The sequence below is a fragment of the Aythya fuligula genome, chromosome 5 (genome assembly GCF_009819795.1).
Source record: "Aythya fuligula isolate bAytFul2 chromosome 5, bAytFul2.pri, whole genome shotgun sequence".
NCBI classification, from domain to species: domain Eukaryota; kingdom Metazoa; phylum Chordata; class Aves; order Anseriformes; family Anatidae; genus Aythya; species Aythya fuligula.
In genome coordinates this window covers 28,189,485-28,213,599 of record NC_045563.1, presented here as the reverse complement: position 1 = coordinate 28,213,599, position 24,115 = coordinate 28,189,485, and the positions used below count along the sequence as shown (strand labels likewise).

At 37.6% G+C, this 24,115-nt stretch overlaps 1 protein-coding gene across 16 annotated transcripts in view; it reads right to left on the bottom strand.

The window, feature by feature from the left end:
- The window catches only part of NRXN3 (neurexin 3), a 978,580-nt gene that overhangs the window by 10,791 nt on the left and 943,674 nt on the right, over positions 1-24,115 (bottom strand). The gene's annotated exons all lie outside the window — the stretch shown is intronic.

Sequence of the window (24,115 nt, the reverse complement as noted above, 5' to 3'; positions counted from 1 at the left end):
ATACTAAAAAAAAAAGCAAAAATGAAAAAGCACTTTGTTCCCAACAAGAAGGGAAGATAAGGACAATTGTGTTTTTTTTTTAATTTTATTTTTAAAGAAAATGTATTCCACACACTTTCAAATATGAACAAACCGGATGCACACATTGAAAAGGAACAGACAAAGCAGTCTAGGGACACTTTCATCATTTGGATATTTTTTTCCCTTAAGAATTCTCTTCCCTTCCCTCCCTCTCTTATTTAAATTTGTTTTCAATTGTTGGCAAAAAACCCCACCACCCTCCGGTGTTGCTTTTTTTTTTAATACATCTTTTTTTTTCTTCACTTCTTTTTAAAATAAACATGGAGAGGAAAAAAAAAAAAGGACGTGCAGTCTGGATGTACGTCATAAATAGACATAGAAAAAGATAGAAGAAATTGGCTGAGATCGACAAATGGGTTATATAATAGCTTAATTTTACTGTAGGATGTTAATAATAATGCATGCTTAAAGTAAGTTGCATTTAGGGAAAGTAGAAAAACAGAACAGCAAGCAAGGAGTGGGGTGGGTGGAGGAGAGGGGCTGGCAGGGAGGGGGGGATCATTCCATGCCTCTCCAGAAAGGGCAAAGCACATTCCAGCGGGTTCTCTGCATTTCTAGGAGAGGTCAGAAGGGAAAAGGGTAAGGAGAAGTCATAAACTATATTGGGACATAGTTTGCATCCTGACTATGATCTTGTATTTGTATTAAATGCACAGAACACGTAGAACCCCAACCACTTGCCCTTAAGCTGGACCTAATTCTCTAGTGTATTCCCAAAATGAGTGGGTATTTTTGCACCCAGACTGGGCTTATTACCTGTAAGTGCTGATCAGCTTGAGTAAAGGGTGAAGAATTAATTAATTATATTAATTCTCATAAACATACTCTACTATACAGGAAACTGCTATTGCTGTAGTGAACATTTGTTCATGTTGGTGAGCAGTTATTCAGACATGCTGTACATGACCACTTCTGGGAGCCCACCACTGCCACAATAGGATAGCAGAATTAAGGTCAGCTGAGCTACTTACTGAGGTAAGCATCAGTTTGGTATGAACTGTCTGAAAGAACAAACCTGTCACTGGTGTAAGTGACAACTCAAAGTTGTGAACAATACAGTTAGTAGAATTTGGTAATAAGACCGTATAATTTTGCATAGGCAAACCTTCCAATGTTACCATTAAAACTGAGAGACTAGTTCCTCCTATGCTGCAAAAGAATTTACAGTTCAAGAAGATATTGCCACTCAGTCCTATCAGTTACTTAAACTGCATGCCAAATACTCTTTGTTTTAGATGGGTCCTCAGATTCCTCTGAATTCTCCGGGTTTCACGTGATGTCCATATTCTTCTTGAATGAAGACCTGACATCAGAGTCCTTCTAAAAAGGAACTCAAGGTCCCAGCCTGTTTTTCTTAACATTTTAGGAACGGGAAAACATTATATATAAAGCTTTGAACCCTGTTTATGCTGAATCTCTCCATGAGGTATGAAAAATATACTGTAAGCACTGCATGTACCCTAGGTTTCCATCAGGAATGCCAACATTTTTGCTTCATAACCATTCTTAAAGGTCATGCTACCACCAGTCAGTGGAAGTGGGTGACAATCTTGAATTTCTGGTATAAACGGGACTATCCACCTTGAAAATATTGTCAGTAGCTCTTCTGTATAAATTTGATAAAAACAACAGGTAGGATGTTTTAGTACTTATTAACATGAGAGGAAATAGGACCTCTAAACCACTGAGAGTTCAGTATTAATTCTGGGGAACGCTGAATAAGAATAAATGACTAAAAAAAAATAGCCCAGTTTGTTCTTAGATACATTACTGAAAAGTGTCTAGTTCCGAGAGGAGTTATATGAGAAGACCCTCAGCTCCTACTTCAGAAGTGATGAGGTTGTGCTGAATACTAGCACAGTGCTTCCATAGCTGGAATGTACTATGCCTGTGCTGGAGGACTGCACTGGAACTATCTACTACATCCCTCCAGAAAGCATGTTAGAAAGGGAAGTCGATCAACCAAGGAAGAGGAAACCTGGTCAGGGTAGTCTCAGGGACAGAACGTGTAGGTTACAGGAAGCAAAATATTGGCCTACATAGGATATTTTTGGGCATTCATTTGTGGATCAGAAAGGACTGACTATGAATAGAAAACAATGACAGAAGTGAGGCCTTTGCAGACCTCACTGGAAATTTTTATTTGGTCACATTTCAAGGTTAGTGTCCCTGGACACCACTCCCTACCAGGATTCTCAGCTTCTGGTTTAATTGTACTTAGGAAGTTTCACAATGAGGCATTTAAGCTTTGAATTTTAATCAGTATCTGTCGTGACTTGCAGCTGGATTTTCAGAGCAGTGAAATGTCCCCCTTCAGCACATTAGCACTGAGTGCCTTCTCTTTGATGCAAAACAGACCGGAAGGCATGGGGTCTGGTTGCCAACTGTGAAGTCTATGTCAGGCCACTTAAGTAAATACTTATGCCCTATTTGACAACAGATGCCTAACTCATTGCGTGAGGGCCTGGAAAAGCCTTCTACTGCCTAAAAGATCAAAAGGACTAAAGAACCACAACTGGGGCCAGACACACTTAAAGAGATGACAAGATTTTGAGAAGGAAATCTTGATGTTTGTTAGGCTCTAAAGATGATTTAAGAGTGCTAAGCAATTCTTTCCCCACTTGGTCAACGCATAGGTGCTTGAACAGAAAAAGCGTGTTTTGGAAAATCTGGGCCCAGCAATTACTACTAATTACAGAAAAAACTTCCCAAGTCTTTTCAAAATCTAGCTCTTACTAGCCAAAAGTTGATGTTCTAATTTGAGAACTGGAAGCCAAATGTTCCCACATGAAGCTACACAGACAATATGTTATTACTTAACATTTACAAATTATTCCCTCAAAAAAACAAAGATTAAAAAAGTATAGCCATTGCACCCTTTTTGTACTTTCAAACCTTCAGGCAGACAGGACTAGGAAGAGAGGCAGCTATGCTATGAAGGGTTACAGACTGTCTTGAAAGATTGGGCCATATGGCCAAATGTTCCAAATGAAAAATTCTACATTTAAAAAAAAGAAGGTATTTTTTCAAAAAGTCCCTTGTTCATCATGCTTAATTATACAGTTGTATTTTTTCACTTTTTGTTTTTAAGTTGCATTTTGAAAGGATTCTGCTGAAGGCAGTCAATACTTCTCCATGTTACAGAGCATGATTATAGATGGTAAATTAGGATCTGCATTACTGTCTCTGGGTTCAGGCTAACACCTAGAACTGCAGTATCTTCTACCACTCTAGTCTTCAGGCTCCATCTCTTCCCTAACACAATGAAAACTACATTATTTGAGTACCGTGCACTGCAACACAAACCTATCAAAATACCTCATTAACAACTAACAGCTAACAGCTGCTTCTTACCTAGCTGTCCAGCAACACTGTCAATACACTATAAATATCCAGGATTCCTATAAGCAGGAAATAATACGATCATAAGTTTTTCCTTATTCGGGGTATTTTCCTTTCTTTCTGTATTTTTTATGTGCAGCAATTGCAAAAATAGGATGAGGCCAGAATATTTATTTATTTATTGTACTTTGACCTAATTAGAATGGGACCCAAGACAGTGGCAAACAGTAATATGCATTTCACCACTGTGTAATCCAGCCTTCCAAACTCCTGTTACCTTTGTGAATTTACTTTGTACACAAGGCAGCACCCTCTTTGGGTCATTTAAAGCCATATGCTTTGAGCAAGGATGCTAATGACATACTTCTAAGCAGCTGATACTATGAAAACATTACTTAAAACAAATAGAGAATTTCCACCGAACTGAAAGTGTTCACTTTTCTGTAAAACGTTTACAGAAATACGGCCTTGTTAGCTATGCACCTGCTTTTAGCTTCAAGAGGTGTTGGCAGCAGTTTCTTCTCTGGCTAGAATATTTTGGTAGCAGAAATATATGATAAATAGATAAGGGGAAAAAAGCTCTGCAAAAAATCCACACCTCATTTCTGTACGTAAAGGAAGAGAAGAATCTTCCCAATTTCCAATGATTTCTCCATAAAAGAATACAAACACAAATGGAGACTGTTTAAGAATGCTCTGTAGCTGTTTAAAAATTAGTGAATTTACCACTTCCTAATATAAACACTAGAATTGCTAGAGCTATTAAACTTGATCAAATTAAGGATCTAATTAGCCTAATATTCTATCTCTAACAGACCGAAAAGTGATTTAGTGAAGAATATAAGAACAAGGAATGTATACAGCAGTGCTTCCCGCATACAGTGCTTCTTTACCTTCTGACAGTCATCCTGTTTAGGCATTTTCTGGGATGAAGGTCATAGTAAAGACCACAACAGCTACTAAGTGTGTACCCAATTTTTAACAATACTTACATGTTGACCGAAGATCCAAATAGAAACCCTAGTAGCTCTAGATGAAACATGGCTTTTCTGATCATCCCCAACTCAGGCATTGTCAAAAAAAAAAAAAAAAAAAAAAAAAGTGATCTCATTTAAGGGGAAAATGGGAGAAAGTAGGCAGAAGAGGGGGAAGATTGTTCTCCAAGACAGGGTCCCAGTGAGAAGACAAACTCTGGGGGATTCTGGCAGGAATCTGGGAAGTGGTGTTTCTAGGTGGTGCTTCCTGCTGGTAGTAACTCCCAAACTCCCACAGCAACCTGTTACTTCTTGAATGCTTTTAACCTTTCTCAGAGTAATATTTTTCAGACATAGAGCCAAACAAATGTGTAATGGACCACAAATAACAAACAATTTGTAGATTAACAGGAGTAAAATATTAATTTTTAAGGCAACTCCTCCTCCCAAATCAGACTAAAAATCCATTTGTGGGATTTTTATCTGCTATTTACACCAATGTAAATTGTAACAGAAGAGTGCCAGCTTAGCTGTCCAGTAAAAAAACAAACAAAAAAAAAAAACAAAAAAACACAAACAAACAAACAAACAAAAAAAAACAGAGAAAGGAGCGTTACCTAGGAAGGGAAAGTTGTATCACTTTCCTTTTACCAGTTGTTTGTACCAGCAAAATCCTCTCTCATTCTAAGCCTATAGATGCATAGGGAGCTACAGAAATAAGAAAAGCAATCTGTATTAATAATGCCTACATGGGCACCACTCACACAGTGCCACATAACACCTTGTTTGGTTTCACATGTAAGAATTAATGAGGTTTCTTTATAGCAATGAGTAGCTAGAAAACTATCAAATATGAAAACACATTTACAGGTATCGAAAGCTAAGGAAATAATAAGGCTAAACTGACACAGTTTTGTGGGAAAAGACTTTTTCAGGTGTTTGCCATAAGCTTATTACCTTTTCACTTTCTGAACCAAAGAGTATTTTGATGCTTCCAGAGCTAAGCAGCCCATCCAATATCACTGACCTGAAAGCATTCTTTCTGTGCATCTCTACTCAACCATCTCCTTCTCCTCTCAGAAGCAGCTGATATGTTTTTTTGAAAGACTTAAGACTGACATTTGTAATCAGCCCAGCTATGTTTTTTTTTTTTCCTTTTTTTTTTTTTTTCTTTTTATGTAAAGCTAAACTTATTTAATCCTGAGAGTCAGTCCCATGGGAAGAAATCTTTCTAAATCCTGAGGGATTTTGCAACCACTACCAGATCCTTGTACTGACAAACTCAGTAACAGAACTCTGTCAAATAATTTGAGTGCGAGCAGGAATAGTTTACTGTTTTTGGTCTAAACCCATACAGCAAAAGTTTACTGTGTATTAATGGCATACTAAAATGTCCATATGTTTTTGCTTATCTACAAACAGAAAAGAGCACAGGTATTTCAGCGTTCCTTCCTTTCTTCAGCATACACAGCCACAAAACACCTAGATAAAAATATCAGTTTGCCACAATGCTAATTAATACTGTACGAATACCATATTCCTTTTTGGTACATATAGCCCAAGAAATCTTACAGTGTCACACCATTTAATATTAATTTTTGAAATGTATCCAGGAAACAAATCAAGGCAACACTCAAGTATGCTGGCTAAGGGCTTGGTAGGTACGTTTGCATATGAAACTTGTGTCTTAGAAAAGTTACAGGAGATAATTACGTGGAAAGATTGAAGAATTTAGGAAGTAATTTGAATGCCCAAATCCTAAAAGAGACCTGAAATGCATGTCTATGTATGGGGTGTGTGCCATACTGAGATATTTAATAAAAATACTATCTGCTTGGCTGTCATAAAAATATTCTCCTAGGTGCCACTAAATTGCAACCACATAAAGGTCTAGATACTTCATGAACGTTGTTTTGTAGCTAACCTTACTGTTGACTCTACATTATCCTCTGTGGGAGTTGTACATACAAGTTTACCAATGCCTAGCATTTATTCCTATGACCCCCTCCAGTTATACATAATTACTCATAAATATATTTTCATATTTGGTCCTTTAACATTAAGTCATTTCTGGTAAACTTCAGAGATAAGCAGGAGCCATTTCCAGTGCATCATTTTTACTTACTTGGATGCTAGGCTACATTCCCCATTTTTGTTCATCCCTCAGCTAGTGTAACTGTGTTACATTCTCAGGTTGTGTACAGTGTCCAGCCGTAAGTGACTCAATGGAAGGAGTTTCCTCCCTTGCTTTCTGAGAGGAGGATCCAAACCACAGAGGATTCACTGTTAAAAGGTTTTTCTCACAATCAATTTAAAAACTCTTCTGATTGTGGTGTAGTGCTCCTACTTCTGTCTTCAAGATTCCCTCTTATTTTAGTATTTCTTGTTCCTCTTACAGACATAAATCAGTGCTGGGAAGAACCTGCATTTGCAGCTTGCATGCAGAGATTGTTCTTGTGCTTTTATCTTGGAGCTGTAAACAAAACAATGCTAAACAAAACCAGACAAAAATGTTGTCCACTTCTTGGTTAGTTGAGTAATCCAGGATCATCCCAGACACCACTTCTCTCTCCAAAAGACATTCAAGATCTAGAGATTTCACTTTCAAAGTGTCTTTAGTGAGGCAGCTGCAGCTTATTCTTGAGTATACATGGGAAACTATTACTACAGACCTTTAACAAGTACCTTTAACAATGTACACCCCAAACTAAGGAAATATTTTGTAAGCTGTAGAAGAAAACTGGTACGTTAATGAATGAGAATAAACTGGGCAATCAGAAACTGTGATTAATTCCATCTAAAAACAACACGATTTCCCTGGAAATGGTATCAAGTCAAATATTGCACTAACTGAGAAGAAACATTAAACTAGATGTCCATTCAGTGCTCTGAACATCAGTCCCCAGTTAAATCTGGAGTGAAGAGAATTTACATTGTGATGGCTGAGGAGAAGCTCTCCCCAGAAGGCTTTGAACAAGGTTCATTTACATGTGCCTTCAAACCTAAACTTCTTTCACTAATGAATGTTACTGAAAAAGGCACATTATGTATATATGTATGCATATTGTCTTCTATTGAATTTGATCCCTTTTATATCCATTCCTATCCTTTATGACTCATTCAAAATCATGCAGAAAACCTGTGATAAATCAGAGACTCAAACCACAGCTTTCCAATGATGGATTATCCAGTGGTATTGCCCTGCTTATAAAGTTACTCTACTTTGGCTACTGGATGTCCAAGTATGTTTTCTTCTGTGGATTGACTTGGAGTAATGTTATTCCCATATCAAAACTGAAAGAAAACAAGCAAAAAAATGGTAGTTTCCGTAATGGAAGTTAAATCTTGAAAGTGCAAAATACTACCAGGGAATTAACTACGCAGGACAAAGCTCTAAATAATGCTGAGAAAAATGCTTAAGTGCCTGTTGCTGCAGTTAAAATGAATTAGACAGGGGCTAACAGAAAATTTTGATGTTTTTTCCCTACAAGAAATCATTGGGACTCCAGAATTGAGGATAAGTCCTTCAAAGTCCTCTTCAGTCAAGTACAAGTCAAAATATTTCTCATAATTAATATGAGGATTCAGCCCCACAGCCATGCTGAAAAGGCTAGACCAAATTCCCTATCAGTAAAATGAGGTGATGCTCAGTACACCAAGTCTTTGTGTAATACCTGGATACCTGTGGAGGAAAAATGATATGTTACTGTTATATGCTATGAGACTGTTACTGATGAGAAGATCACTACCAAACTGACTGGTAAGAGGTTCTACTAAAATACCGCTGGGAAGTGGTAGAAAATCCCAGGTAGAAATGATGATTTAGAGTAAGCTGAAATAAATACAACCACAATTCTTTGTCTGAAAAGCAAGAGAAGGGAACACCAACCTTTTGAGCAGTATGTTAGGTGTTGTTCTCTCACATCAGTTCAGAGAATGTGTGATTCTCTTCCCTTTTGATTGTGCTAATGTTTGAATGCACCACAATCCTCTTGGGACCTCAAGCAGAAGTGTTTGGAGACAGAATGGCAATGATTATCAATCTGTGCTTTGAAGTCAGTTCCACTAGGCAGCACTTGTCACTGCATCAGAAATACAATAGAGCCAAGTAATGTATGAACTATCTAGCTCTGAAACACTGCAGGGGAGCCCTTTGTAAAGTAGCTTTCAACATGTGAGCTAGTTCTGTCTATCACTTGGAAAAGACAAGAGGGGATATTACTGTGATCCAGGCATTTTGGGATGGATTTTTGGCAGGATTTTTTGTTTGTTTGTTTGTTTTTATGGGCAAGTTTAATACTGCTGGGAAGTGCAGGAGCATAAAGAGAGAGGGTCGTTTTTGCAGATGTCTTTTTGAAAGTTCAGGATTACAGTGGTGAAAGGCTGCTGCAGGCAAGTTTGAATCCTCTTTTTCAACACAGTGAATGACTGGAATAAACTCTACAGCGATTCAGGAGCCAAAGCTTTAAGCTGTTTATCAGAGGTTGCATTATAGCAAGAAAGTGGCTGAGAAGGGTATTTACTTTGCTTGCACAACGAATTGGATTAAAGGAGAAACATGTCATTGCAAAAGTTAACCTTATTTAATATTGATGATAATGATCATACTTCAGAGTACTTTAGGACAGTAAAGATAATATAGCCGTGAATAAAATTGAGGAACTGGACAACAAAATTCTTCAGGCCCATTCAGACCCTAAGGGCTTTATGAACAAAATTCAGGATGACTGACTTCTGCTACTGATTAATTCTGCTCTGCACCGGAAAGCTAGGTGGCCTTGATATTCACTCTCCCTTATCTTCACGCCACAATAAGATAAAGTATATCACACTATCACAAATGTTTAATTGTTTTCTTTGAGGCATTGGTGAAGCACTAGATTGCAAATATACATTTTTTTTTAATAGAGCAGTTAATATTCATAGGCCAGTGGTGCAGGTCAGATTGCTGTTGAATCACTATTTGAAGAGATATATAGTCATACACTTAAATATGTTTTCCATGAGACTGCTTACTGTATTACCTGAAATATTTACATTTAAATTTTAAGGTCATTGTTAGAAAATCAGCTAAAAGAAGACTTTGCATAGCTATTAACCATCATGTCTTTGCTTCATGGTTTGGTAATTCACAGGAGCATAACAATCATGAATACCTGTGAAATGAAAGTTAACTGCAAACCAAGCCTAATAGGATGAAATGTTAATTAAAAGAAGCTAAAAAAAAAAAAAAACTTATCACATTAGGTCTTCCTCTGCTATGAAGTAAGACATTATGCTGTTAGATTTTAATAGGGAAGTCTATTACTTTCTCATAGACTCTAATTTCCTTTATCTGTGCAAGCCACAAAATTTTCTCATACAGATTTTTTTTCCCCAGTAAATTTATTATTCCTTTTCATATTCTTATACACATGATGTTCTTAAGCACAATCAAAACAGTGATGGAACTGGAAATATTGTGTTAAAAGAACAAACACTTTATTTGTGTAATTCTGCTATTGGCAAAACCTGCAAATGTGAACTTTATGAATGAATTAAAAAGCTGTTGAAATTCTAGCCTTAGTGCCCTGAGGTTTACTGACATATTAGAGTAGTAGTGAACAGCACTGTTTTGAAGTTAGAAGAAAAGTTCCACAATTCAAAAGACTCATTATAAACACTTGGACATGTATGGCTCCTTCCTTGCCTTCTGCAAAAGGACACTAAGCATGAGCAGGCACGTGGACCAACAACATGCTGGAGAAAAACTGGTAGAATTGCCTGTCATTACCAGTGCCTAAACAATGCATGCCAGTCTTTAATGGCAAATTTAAGTGTGTAATGCAAGCTGTCTTCTTTTCATAACCTTCCATGGCACTGAGTTATTCATCAAAATGGAGGCATGTCAGAAGTCAAATTATCAGCTGCTCAATTTCAACTGCATGTTAAACAGGCACATGCATAAGACACTCTCCTTCTCAACACTTAATTATTTCAGGTGTCTCATTCTTGCACATGCGGATACCCCATGTTTTCAGACCTTTGTCTTTGGCTGTTTATTGGCTAATGAATTTATACAAGGAACTTGAAAGTGCCATTGCCACACTGTAGCTCCATCCCAATTTCATATTATTATCTTATTTTACTACCAGCTAATTTAGAAGTGGTAACAATAGTATAAAAATGTAGAAAAAGAGAACCAAGCATCAATTCAAATATATAACTACAAAGAAAGAGAAGAATTCTTTTCAAAAAAAAAAAAAGAAAGCTGCATGTGCTCTATCTTCATAGGAAGAGAGACAGTGCACAGGGTTAACTGGAAAAGTACTTCATTTCTGCTCTTTGCCCAGCTTTACTTTTCCCTTAGAAAAACACATTCCACTTTGAAAATCCTGCCATGGGGTTCCATGCTTATTATGTCTCAGTGGATGCATTTTCAACTTAAAAAATATTTGATCTATTTCCAGCTTAAAAAATATTCTTCATACCAACTCTCTGCCAACTTAATCTGGGATCTGAGTCAAGTTCAGGTCTCCTATCATTACCACTCATAAATAAAGACTGCAGGTCAAAGTATGCCCTCAACAACCTTGGAGCTACCCTATTGCCTTCAGTGGTGACACAGAAATATTACTGACTGAACTTGTAATTAGGATGTGGGTAAACGGCTCTACTGAAGTAGTGAGAAACAGACTGGAACCCAGCCTTTGTCCCAGTGCTGCATGGGCTCTGCAGGGGCTAACAGGATACAAAACCATTAAAGCCAGTGGACCAGACTCTAGAAGCAAACGCACATATAGGTGGGAATGAGGAAAGGCTTGACTGCTCATCTAGAGCTTTGACATAAAGCCATATGTGAAATTGTTCATTTTGTTTTAACAAATATGGATTTTTGTAAGGAAAAAATCATTTTATTCAGAAACATTCCTTCCCCATTGCTAGTGCAGTTCTTCTTTTAACACCAGTAATACTTTTTCCTCCTCCCTCCTATGCAAATTCTACGTGTTCTACAAATCCTTTTCTCCATGCGTCTGACCAACTTTCTCCACGTATCTCAACTAAAGCTTGTTACTGAGACACCTAAGGAAACATCCTTCTAACTTCTCTGATTTCAGTATTTATAAAACGGGGACAAGAGTATTCATCCATCTTATAATAGCACTTTCCAATACCTGCTAAACATTTTCAGTTTGAGATAAACAATGTTACTGAAGTACCTACAGTCCATTTCTGGTCAAACACTGCACCAGCCATACAGGGCTTGGTGTTCTGTCAGATAAGACTGAGACGATCCGAAATATTATCAGACGATGAAAAAAATGGAAGTTGCAATGGCTTACTTCAAAGACAGTACATACTTTCTAAGCAAGAGCAGGCTTCATCTCTTATCTCTTCTAGAATATCAATGTGCAGAGAACAGATGCACCAACTGGGCTCAAAAATTAAATACAACTCAGAAGCTGCCTGGTCTCAGAAAACCAACAGGCATGTCTATGTATTCAAACCATGTAGAATAAAGTAGAGCATTTTAATGAAATACAGTAAGAAACATGGATGATATTTTTCTTTATACTGATGCTTTCTACTTTCATTAACCCCAGTAAAAACTGAAGCCACTAAACATTTCACAGAATCAGGCTGCCAGCTTTTCCAGCCATGTGGTTAATGAAATTAGTAATTATGCATGCGTATGCATACAAACTGGATTTTTTTTGAAATTTTTGACCATGAAAATATTTAATTTGCATCCAGATTCCAAACTGCTAGGGAGATCCAACTGCTGACTACTTCCTTTTCCACAACAAAATAAACATCACATTCATAAATGCTTTGGACAAAAGGTTTGGAAGAGATTTATAAACAAGTGAGGAATGCAGTGAAAAAGTTCTGCTGTTACCATTTTATGCCAATTACCTAAATTAGTCTCTCAGGAATTCCTTCTGCATACAGATTTTTTTCATGCATGTAATGAATTTCATAATTCACTGCTTCTGATCTGACATTTAGGTCTGGTAAACTACCCTACATTTAAACTTAAGAGACTCACCTGCCACAATTTTACACTGATAATAATGCTTCTATGCATTATTTCCAACTTATTTTGGCATTAGGGTAGAGCAAGGGCATAATTTCTTACAGTAGACTCACAGACCTGAAATATGACATGCAGTCCATCTCCTAGGGACCAATAGAGGGTATTACCAGCACTCCATTTTCACAGCTGAGATATTCGCTACAACTGTTTGAAATCTGTCACCATATTCTGTGACTGAATAATACTTTTTTATATCTATGCTTACATACATATCTATATATACATGATCACACACATATATTATATACACACATATATGCAAACATATGTATTTCCCTCAATTCCTATTTCCAGTACCTTTCCCACTGCTCCAGTCAGAGACGCAGAGCTCATATGTTCTGGATTTTATAAAAATATACATTTTTATATAAAAAGGAAACTGAATTTGTCATCCCTTAATCCTCTGTTGCAGAGAATCTCTTTCCTCCACACCAGCTCCCTACGCTTATTAAGCTTTCCAACTATTTTCAGAACTCAGGCTTTATAAGCAGAGGCTTCACTGTAATGGAGCAGAGAGATAACAGTGCCTCTCTACACAGCTTTGTCACTGCTACCCCTGAAATGATGTGTAGAGCTCTATGCATTTCATTACCAGAAAAGAACAGCACAACACAAAACAAAAGAGAAAACTGATAAAGAACTGCTGTTCAACAAGGAACAATGATCATTGCTCTAAGCTCATGTCTGAAATCTTTAACTTCACACTAGATAGCTCATTTGTCTTGTTTTTCATTTGCTGAAATATCAGTTGTATAAGAAAATTAATGTAATATGACATACCACAGTAAAAACTGTCATTGCCCTAACATGACTGGATCCCCAGAAAAATGACCTCCTGGAGTGTGTATCTGACAAAAGGTTTAAGAAATATGTAGGATCAAAATGCAACCTTTGTTTAAAAGTGAAGGACAGATTAAGTGGGGTTTGAATGTGAAAGAAGAATTAAGACTCCAAGGTCTTATACCAAGTCTTGCCTTTCACATGGTCCTTAAGAGCCCAGTCCACAAAAGGATTAACTATCTCTTGTCAGTGTATAAATCTAAAATTTAGATCTTTGAAGTAAGTGCTCAGCTGTACTAACATTCACAAAGCTCCTCTCAGATGCTGGATAAAATATTGTAATACAGCTGTAAAACTGGACATTCACACGTGCAACCATTCCCAGGATCCAACTGCTAAAATTCTTTTTAAACAAACACGTTGAACTTGTAGCTGGCATCAGAAATTAAAACCCCTAAAATACAGGAAACAAAATTGTTTTTATAGAGATTTTAAGGCAAAAGCGATAGGTATCAATACCCACTGATACTCCATCATAGATCTGGGCCTTCACAAAATGTCTGTTTTAGGAGTACTAATGACTGTTGCTTCATTTGGTGCTCAGCTTCTTAATTACTGACCTTTAGTGGAAACTAAGCAAATTTGCTATGGAAAAAGAAAGAAAACAGCTCAAGTTCCTCAGGACACTGTAAACATTTCCATGTGAAGACAGTTTTCTCACACTAGGAACCGCTAGCCTGGCAGCTCCCAGGACTTAAGCTATCTGAACTGGCAGCTTGTGTCTGGACACTCACCACCTACAAGATGGGCCAACAGAAAACTCATAACTTGCCACCGGGAAGGAAAGGTCATCTGGGAGGCAAAGAAAACGTCCCCAGAAAAACAATGAGTTCACTAATTTGAGGTATAGATGACAGAGAAATGTTTTTCCTATGCTATCATTTCTTTGTGTTTGTCACAGAGAGCATTGCCCGAACCTACAGAGCAGTGTTTAAGCACCTTGGCAGAGAAAGCAAGAAGGCAAGCTACCTGAGCAGGTTCCCCCAACTGGTGGGGTGTGGAGTGAGCATTACTAGCAGAGTGAGCTAGACACACAAATGGCTGCTTTCATCTTTAAATGATTCTGCTATTAGAATAGAGGTGCTCCGGGCATAACATTTGCAGATTGTTTTACCAGCTGTTTCTAAAAATACTATGTTAGTGAAGGAGAGGTATTTTCCTCTCCCTCCAAAATCATTTTTGTTTGCCTTTCCTTTCCAAGGGAAAAGCAACAGATACGGAATCCAGCATATGCTGGAAAGATCACACAGCTTCAGGGATGGACTTTTACCGGTGCTGTTCAAAATATAATGACAAGCTATGAATGAAACAACTGAAGATGCTGAAATATACTACCCCAACTCGTTTGATAAATTTAATTAATGGTTGTATCCATCTAACAAAATTGATGTAGAACTAGTGACAGATGTCACTATATGGAAAAGTACAGGATCATGTTCTGGAGAGCCAAGCAAGGGAGAAAGTAACTTGAAAAACTGAAAAGAATTAGTGAAAAAACTCCTAAATTAATGAATGGTGAAGGTTATGCTAAAGAGACAAGCATACTGAAATCCCCACACAATGCTTATGACTATAAAACTTAATACATACATATAGGATACAGGATACTACTTAGCAACCTCAGCAGCGAAGTGAGTGTGTCCTAATTCATGTGAATGTAGCATATTGTGACAAAACTCTAACAAAGAAGGGCATTAAAGATCTGGAAATAAAAATAGTTACTGAGTTAAAAACAAATCCAAACAAACCAAAAAAAAACTTGCATTGTTTCCACTTGCTTCTGGGTAGTCATTTTACTTCACTTGTTTATTTTACAATTTATTCACAATTCTGAAAACCATAGAAAGAACGTTGTTCAGCTATATACATATGTACATTTTGTGGATTGTTTTTAGGATAAGAAGACCAAAAAAGTTTATTTTGCAATGAGATACTTTGTTTGAATGCGAACTTTGATTTTTTTTTAATTAAATTTCAAAATGAAAGGAATTTTAAGATAAAAAGTTGAAAATTGCATTTTAGGGGTCATTCAACATTTTCTGCAAATGAATTTGACAAAGAGGGTTCAGAAGAATTTAGTTGGTGTTCCTGCATTACTTTGCCAATACCAAATCCTTACATTTTACCAAAGAAGAATTAGCACAAAATGCTTTCAACAGCTCTTCCAGTCTCTGTATTCTGTTTGGGTTTATATGACACGTTTAATCACATGAAGTAAAGGGCGTCAGGCAAACCCCCAAAAGCTCTCAGTTGTCTTATCAGAAAACAAAGCTCAAAAGTCCTACATCATTTCATGCTCAGAGCTTGCTCACTCTGCTGTGTGGAGCATGTCCCAGTGCTTTGTTCATGGGAAGGCTAGCTATTAAATCCCACCTTCAGCCACTGGAATAAGGGCAAATCTGGTAGTATGTCCAACCCACTGTACCAAAAAAGTTCGTTTTTTCCTTTGGATACACAGATATTCCTGCTACACCGCCAAGTCACTTAACTTTCTATCCAGCTGTCAAGCCCTCCTTAATCCTCCCCACAGCTCTCTGAGTGCCCCTAATTCCCTGGCAGAGATAAGTGATTCAAAACTTGGCCGGGGGCTGACCCTTCTGCTCCTCTCGCTGCAAATTCAGATGTGTGCCTGGGGTCCTCTACCACAGACGATGCTGAGCTCTCAAACCTGAGAGCCACACTTGCCCGTGCTCACAGAATGCCTCCCCCTTCTCACTAGGATGCACTGGTTGCTTTCAGAGATATACAGAAGTGGAAGACTTGAATTAACAGAACTTAATGGGAATATGAGAAAGAGGATTAAGCAAGATACAATCTATTTGTTCCCCATTTGCTTGTAAATCTCCTAAACAAGCTTATTCTGCTCTTCTATTTCTGTTCCCCCAAATGCTCCTTTTAGCAAGAACAGAAATATAGCATTGACAGATTTATAAATATATATGTATATACAGAGAGAGAGAGAGTATGCACACATAATTTGCTATATATTAATGATCCACATTTCAACACTAAAATAATTAGAAGACAGGAGAACTACAGATTCTGGGGGAAATACAGAAATAGTAAATAAATAAAATAAAATAAAATAAAATAAAATAAAATAAAATAAAATAAAATAAAATAAAATAAAATAAAATAAAATAAAATAAAATAATAAAATAAAAATCTCCAGGCACTCAATAGTAGACTTGTTCCTTCATGGAGAACAAGAAGGAGCAAGGAGAACATGGTGAGCAAGAAGAAAACATTGAAATTATATTTTGATACCCTGGAAAATACCTGGACTAATTACAGAGCTATTTTTGCTTTTTTTGATGTGTCAAATACAAGGTTTATGAAGCCCTCAAGATTTTAGTAGAGAAAAGAACAGTCACTAAAACTAGTACCTAAAATTGGTTATACTTGTTTCAATATCAGGGGAAAAAAGAATTATTGAAATCCATTAGGAAACATGTATATAATCAAAACTATTAAGTTTAAAAATGTTTTGTATTTCTGCTCTTCTTCAGAGTCGGAACCTTTTGCCCTTTTAAAGGTGTCTGACACTCATTCTCTCATGCTGAGACAGACTGAAAGCAGTGAAGAGACAGAAGTGCTCTGAAAGAAGGTAATTTTGAGATTTTTGTATGTTTGGCTGTAAAATAGTTGTAGTTCCTCCTGAATGCCAAAAGAGGAGCCAATGATCCTTATAACACCAGTCCTGGGGACCAAACAGCTTCACTTTTTCTGAGACCCAGCAAAGTCCAAAAATGAATCTTCCTGTGTGGAGCATTCATAAGATTTTACTAACATATTTATTAGTGCAATTGAATTGAATTGCAGAATAAAATATTTTGTCCAGTTAGTGGAAATCTGAGATACCAAATCAATTTATTGTGGTTTCTTTATTTTTTTTTTTTTTTTTTTTTTTCTTTTTTTTTTTTTTCTCCTTCTATCCCTGGTTTCAAGACTGCCATGATCTTTGTCTCCTGCTCTTCATATGACACTCAATGCAAAATGCAAATATTAGCACTTCACATCACTCAAGATCTGGGATTCCCGGATGCTTACAGTTGGGATAAAACAGTGATTTCTAGCTCTTGTGATCAATAAATTGAAACTGAAAAAGGCAGAATTCAGGCAAAGTAGTAATCCCTTTGACCTGATTTGGTATCTTATGAACTACTTTGGTTGAAAATGGAAGGAGAATAGGTTGTACTGCTCTGCTGAAGTATCATTCCTGCTATTGTCACTCATGTGAACATCAGTATTTTCTGATACACAAGCCACCTTCAGGTCTAGGCATGATGACCAGAGGAAATATAAACAAAAGCCTTTATGAACAAAACTGTATCTCTGTCCATAGTATTAGTAAATGTTCAGCATGTTTTCTCTTTAACAGAACGTTTCCCTAATCTCCTAAAAGACTCACAGATACTATTTTTCTTCCAGAAATCAGATAGTTCATTCTTGTCTAAAGCTAATGAATTGGTTGCTATAGGCATTTAAGGGTCTAATACACATACATTTGCCTTTGAGGCAAAATCTTTCCCTGAGTCATGTGCTACCTCTTCTCTTCCACTGAATGTGTCATTGCCTATTTTTTCTTTCTTTCCATATATTTTATGAAGCTGAAAATCAAAGCTAACAGGGACAAAAAGCAAGTCCCAGCAGGTTGAAAATATCATATCTTAGTATTTTAGACACGTGTCAGCTTGATAACATAGGCACAGCACTGGAGGGACTGCCAGAATGTGACAGTGCACATGGCTTCAAGTTTAGAGAACACGCTTCTATAAAAGTCTGGAAGGCAGCAAGGGCAAGGTAGCCAGACTGTGGGTCTGATCCTGATCTCCTCCTGATCCTACATAGAAAGGCAGGGAACCTTACACCAGCTAAGTCATGCTGGAAAAACTGTGAAGTTTTTAAAGAAAACTTCAGGATACTTGAACAGCGATGGAAGTGCTGATAGAAAAGATCTGTATAGTAGTCTACACATGGTATTTATTTATGGAGCCTGAAAACAGTTCATTCCAATTGCATGTGTTAATGTTAGAGGAAAATGTGATATTTAATAAAAACGGTTCCATGCAGATATTTCCTGACACGGAAATACTTGTTTTTTGTATCCCTCACCTGCTTCCCATTGTATTTAATTTCAGGGAATTCTTGTTGCTTTTGTAGGTTTGTACCTATTTCATAAAAATGCACAATGTTACTTCCACAGCAAGTGAAGATACTAATAAAACCTTAACAGTGACATTGTTTGCTTGTACATTTTTAATAGTTAGCAACATTTTACTGTACTTGCACCTGGATATCAAAGCCCGTTAAAATATTAATTACATCTCCCTCTTTCCCTTCATCTCCACCTCATTTGTCTAAGAAATATTTCATTTATCCTGCCTCGCAGGTAGGTAAATGAGCAAAAACAGAGAAGGAGCCAACAGCAGAACTGGGAGAGGCACACTGGCGTTGAGGCTTTTTATCATGGGTTTTAACAATTCACCCGCCAGCTCTCCCTTGTGAAGTGACAAATGGCACAAGAGCTGAGGCCAGCAGCCATCCCTGATACAGAAAACAAAAGTATGAATTATTTCAAGTGCCAGGAATCCCTATATAGGCTCAGTGGAATAAAAGTGAATGCAGTAGGACCTGCAACAGCACCTCCTGCATCGTAAGGAACCTTTGGCTCTCTGCAGTGGACGGCCAGTGGCAGGCAACGTAGCAGCTGCACCAGGAGAATAAAAGCAACCATTCAGCAGGACACGGCAGCTCATCCACAGCCTGGAGGTTTGCGTCCTGATGAACAGACACTTGGTTAACTCATCACAATACCAGGACATGAAGGTTTCCCTGAGCCTCATGATGCAGAGGGACTAAAACTCAGATTGTTCTGCTCCGATAGCACCTGCTGCTTGAGTTTAAAAGAAAAAAAAAAAAAAGTTTCTTCCACTGTTAGCAATACAGGGCTCACGATACCTAGCTGGACTGTTCTGGTCTGTCTGACAGAGGGCAGTATTGCACAGAACCATGAACCTGTTGATTATACTGCAATTCCATAAGCAGCTGCTCTATTTAAGCAATTTCCAAGAAAAAGATTTAGATTTGGTAGGAATCAACAGTTGTGGAAAGCACTGAGATATAAAACTTAAATCTAGGAAGCTTTAAATATTGATTTATTTTTGATAATTAATGTCAGCAATGTCTCTTGGATCATACGTAAATAAAGAAAACTGAACTGTGCCTAAGATGATAGGTTTTATTGGTAACAGAAAAGCTATTTTCTTTTTATCCCTGTGCAACTATATGACACATACATACTGGGAAGTTAAATGAAATAATTGAATGAAATAATTCCATGTTGGAGATCTAAATATATCCCATCACTTCCCTTTTCTGGTAACTTTTAGATTAAACAGGTAAGTCTTTTAGATTAAACAGGTAAGTCTTATATCATGCTCTTGTGAAGAAAGTTCACAGATTTTGTCATCTTGTCCCTTCTGCAGAACAAACTAATTAGTGGAAAAACAAACGAACAAGCAAAAATTTAGCTAGGCTAAAGGTAAGTGTGAGTATGCTTTTTGTGCTGTCCTGCACATCATCTATAAGGATACTGGCTGCCTCTTCCCCCATGAGCATGATTTCATTCCCCCACTGATGCTAGCTGAAGTACCCTAACACCCTAATGTGGCTTATTCATTTAGTGGAACAGAATTAAGTATTTTGGGGAATGCACCACTGTACAAAACAAAGGATTTTTTTTTTTCCTAAAAAAAGGTTTAAAGTCTAAGGAGGCACCTGAAAACTCATCTTTTTTTCTTCTGCCTTACACACTGCTGCACATTTACGTTGCCCATGGCAGAAGACACTCCAGTTGCCTTTCCAGAATTGTGTTCAGCTTACACAGGCTAACAACAGCAAGGCAATTTTTACAAGCTTCGGTAAAGAGGCAGATACTACATAGCAACAAAAGGAAGACTGAGCCCCTAAAGGTACACCATTTTTAGAATCTTAAGTATATCCTACATTTTTGTGTCTTAAGTACAAATCTATTATCAACTGTAGATTTTATAAATACATTCATACAGATACAATTTCAGTTCTACATGCACAGATATTCCCTTCCCAGGACTACCTTTTATGAAAAGACCTATGTACTTTCTATTTAACAGACAGCCTGCACCATCCATAGTGTTTCCTGGCACCCAAAGCACAGATAACAGGAATTCTACCTCTAAAATATCAGCATGCATGTGCAAATTCCCTAAGAACCGGTCACACATAAGAAGTCACTTCAATGCCAGCAAACTGTTTTTAATAGTGAAATGGTAACAGTGTTTGAAAACCTTCCAGCTGCAAATTTATCTTTCTTAAGAAGCTGTATGGACATCTTGCTATGTCCAGCCTGAAACCTCAGGATGCCATTCATGGCATCATTCAAAGCTTGCTGCCCCTTTGTGGACCCCCCACCTCAGGAAAGTCGGGAGGGAAGGAGGGGAAGGGGAAGGGGGAGAGGGATGACAGAGCAGCGGGGAGCTTACGAACAGAGAACAGAATCACATAACAACACTGGACCAATGGACTCCAAGACACACCGACAAGACAAATGGACACAGACAAGACATAAGATTGCTACTGAGAAATAAATAAATAAATAAAAGAGCAAAAACCCCATAACACAAAGTAGGTATATAACACTGAGGCTGCAAGAAGCAGCCAATGGTATTGGCATAACTATTCCAAAAAGAAGAAATTATAATACAACTAAAAATGAAAAATAAAAGAATATCCCCCCAAATCATATACTACGGACTTGCTTGGTTAGCCTGAATGCGTAGCTCTGATGAAACACGAGATGGCGTCATCACAGGCCATGCACAGATTAATGAAGGCCATGGTTAGTTAAATCAGCTGAACTACAGCATGCCACAAAAATGATCTTGCACTGACCCAGAAATAAAAGATACAACAGATATTCTGCATTGCAATAAAATTCTTTTTATGCCATCTGCAGTTTGTAGGGTTTTTTGTTATTGTTGGAGGAATTTGTCCTGGGAGAATGCAGGGGTAAAGGGGATTCTCTTTTTCCTTCTAGATAGTTTATTCTCTGAACTCAATTTAAAAAAAAAAAAAAAAAAAAAAAAAAAAGAAGGGGAATAAGGGAAGGGAAAAGATGGGATAGATTTTCAGAAGTTTTAAAAAAGAGAGGGAAAAGAGAAAAGAATAGAAAGAAAGGCAGGGTATCTTCATTCTTTTGCACACAACTTTCTTGGGATGTCTAAAAATGTGGTTTTCTTAAGGATGGCAAGAAAAGATTTTGTTGCCTTTATTGGTTTGCAGATCTATATCTCTTTTTTTGAGATGATTAAAACATTATTTTGTTGGAAGAACTCCAAAAGTATAAATTGAAAAGTACAGCAATGATTTTAAAAATTAAAAAAAGCGGTATGGCACCATTAAGAGCCAAAAAAATGATAAAAAATAAAATAAAAAAATACAAAGGAAAGAAATAAAAAGAAAATAAATATAAATCACCAAAAATTCATGCGGCACAAGATGAGGTGAAACGACAGAAAATGTTCTTCAAATATATACAATGTATATATCTATCTATATATACGCGGAGTATGTGTGTATATATCGATGGATATACCTGTATAATTTTTTTATTCTCCCTGGCCCACCCTACCCCAAGGCTAATTGGTAGATGAAACTATTGAATAAAAGTAAAAAAAAATAAAATAAAATAAATAAAAGGAAGAAAGAAAAAACTCCAACAAAAAAAGAAATTAACATGCTTTGTTCACCAAGAAATAACAATATCATGCATCTGTCCACGCCAGCGGATGCCAGGGTTAGATGAAGGCATGAATTTCTGTGTAAACGTGATTGGATGATAGGGGCTACTGCTGATATTGGTCATTTATTGCTTTAGTATATACGCTATATGCATAGATATATATACATATACACACACCATATATAGTGCATATATAGATAAAATATACTCATGGGTAGGGCCTTTGTAGTGTACATAGGAAAAAGGACCAATATGCTGAAAACCAAACTCAATATAAATTCCTAACACAAAAAAGAACAAAACATCCTGTAAGTTGTCTGCATGATCAATTAGTAAAACTTGTTCGTCTGGTTTTGTATTGGCTATAAGACCATAGCTAGGAAATTCCATCAAATGAGAGATGCTTTTACACACCGGCAAGTGCCACAGGGCAATCCGCCTCCTTGGAGGTGTTGTGGTGTTCAGCCTGTGAGGTGGGAAGCCTACTTCTCAGCACACTCTGAGACATGCACCCAACTTTAAAGGGCATTCCTCATTCACAGCACAAGAAATGGAGGAGGACTCCTGCTTGACACCAGGAGAGACTGGGGATAGCTGAGCACCAGATTTGTGGGGGATGTCTCTCCAAGGAGAGACAGAAAAACCCAGAGGGCAGTGGAGTGAGGAATTTGCCTCTACACCATCTTCTTTTAAAGAGATGCAAGTATCCAGATGCAGATCATATGTTTACTGAGATTCAAGGCTTGGATCCAGCAGACAATCAAAGTTAAGTGCCAATAAGATCTAGCAAATGGTTCTCATAAGAAATTTAGCCTCAAAGAGGACATGGTTTTATGTCTTCTAAACTATCTTTGAGTACACTGAAACCAAAGTCTTCAAATGGACTCTGCAGGGCAGTGGCTCTGATCCAGGACCAAGTCCGAAGTAATATATTTAGATCTTGGGATTCGATTCTGACCCATATGAAATCTGAAAGCTTTTGATTTGCAGAGCGGCATCTCAGCTGCCCTTGTTTCAGTTATAGAACAGCAGGTTCACAGTGATGTATATCATATCTCACAGCTGCAGCAGTGAGTTCAGTAACCTTTGCGTTACTGGACCATAGCACAGAGGGTGATGGAAGGCCAAGTTCTGGTGTTTGGCAGAAACTCAAGAGCTTTAAAAGCTACACATTATCAGAGCAACAAAGAGGGGCCTGCGCTAGGTTGAGTCATTTCATTTTCAATTTGCTGCAAAAGCGATCAGGCAAGCCAGAAGGCAGTGTAAAATACACTGACCTGTCACCGAACAGGAGGAAGCAACTTCAAATGGGCCTAATTAAGAAAAAAAAAAACAAAAAACACCACCACAAACTCACACACTAGAAAATACAGGCAAAATGATCTGGTTCTTTTCTTTCCACGATGTATATACGTTTAAGTACCAGTCCTTGGCATATGGCCAGAATCCTGACTTGGCTGCTGAAGTGGAAAGGCAAACATATCTGCTCAGCCAAGCCAGCACCACTGGATTTTGATAAGCCGGCTCAGATCGCTTTAGCATTTCACTGTGGCCTGGGCTGCGAGAGTGCTTCAGTAACGGGTGTATTGCAGACACAGTTCTACCTTCCCTGGATGCAGTGGGAATGGGAAGAAAAAGATAGACAAAGAAAACTGAATGAGGAGCACCACGAACCTGTCGCTGCTCCTTCTCATCATGATACAATGAGTGAAGTTTACACTTCTGAAGATAAAAAGGACCTGCATGTCCTGCTGCCTTCTGGTGGCTTTGTACACCAGTGCCTCTGAGAGGAGGAAACCTCAAAATCTGTAAGTGTAAATCTCATCAGCAAGGGCCATCTGGGAGACTTTTTTACATATAATCAGGCCAGCTCTTTTTCTCAGTACCACAGAAATTCCCAGGGAAAAATCAGAGCTCTGGCTCAGGCAGACCCCCATCCCATGGAAGGGGAATAGGATGATGTAAAGGAATGTCTAGTAGTTAAGAGAGTACCTTCAGCAGATTTTCAGTGAATCACAT